The following is a 534-nucleotide window of genomic DNA, read 5'->3' on the forward strand; positions in this document are numbered from 1 at the left end:
CAGAGAACTGGAGACAGAAGGAGAGAGTGAGGCCGAGTAAGAGGATGAGGAAGAGGGGGAGAGAGAGGGAGGAAACAGAGGGAGGGAGGGAGGGAAGCGAGAACAGGGCAGCCCGGGGCACACGCTACACTACTGCTGCGCCGAGCCCGGCCCTGTGCTGGGCGAGCTGGGGTCCTGGTGGGCCCGGGCCCTGCCCCCGAGGCGTCCTTGATCCTGTCGGGGAAATGCCGGTGGACACAGAACCTCCGGCCATGGGAGCTGGGACGGCCCAGTGGAGGTGGTGAGGGCCCTGAGGGGGAGTGTGGGACGGCTTCCTGGAGGAGGCCAAGCTGTCTCCGGAACTGTGACAGGGAAAGGCGCGGCAAGTTCAGGCAGAAGGGGTAAGCGAAGGCCCGAGCGGCTGGCCGCCCTGTAAGTCTGGGGAAATGCAAGCGGTCTGGGGGCTGCGGCGGGGGCGAGAGGTGTGGAGGCTGGAGAGATGACCCAGGGCTGAGTCGGGGAGGGCTTGGAACGCTCCTGACTGGCAACGGGGAG

At 66.9% G+C, this 534-nt stretch overlaps 1 protein-coding gene across 1 annotated transcript in view; it reads right to left on the reverse strand.

The window, feature by feature from the left end:
- Positions 1-534, reverse strand: part of SIRT6 (sirtuin 6) — a 9126-nt gene that overhangs the window by 5893 nt on the left and 2699 nt on the right. The window lies entirely within an intron of this gene.

The sequence above is a fragment of the Pteropus medius genome, unplaced genomic scaffold (genome assembly GCF_902729225.1).
Source record: "Pteropus medius unplaced genomic scaffold, Ma_sr-lr_union100, whole genome shotgun sequence".
NCBI classification, from domain to species: Eukaryota; Metazoa; Chordata; class Mammalia; order Chiroptera; family Pteropodidae; genus Pteropus; species Pteropus medius.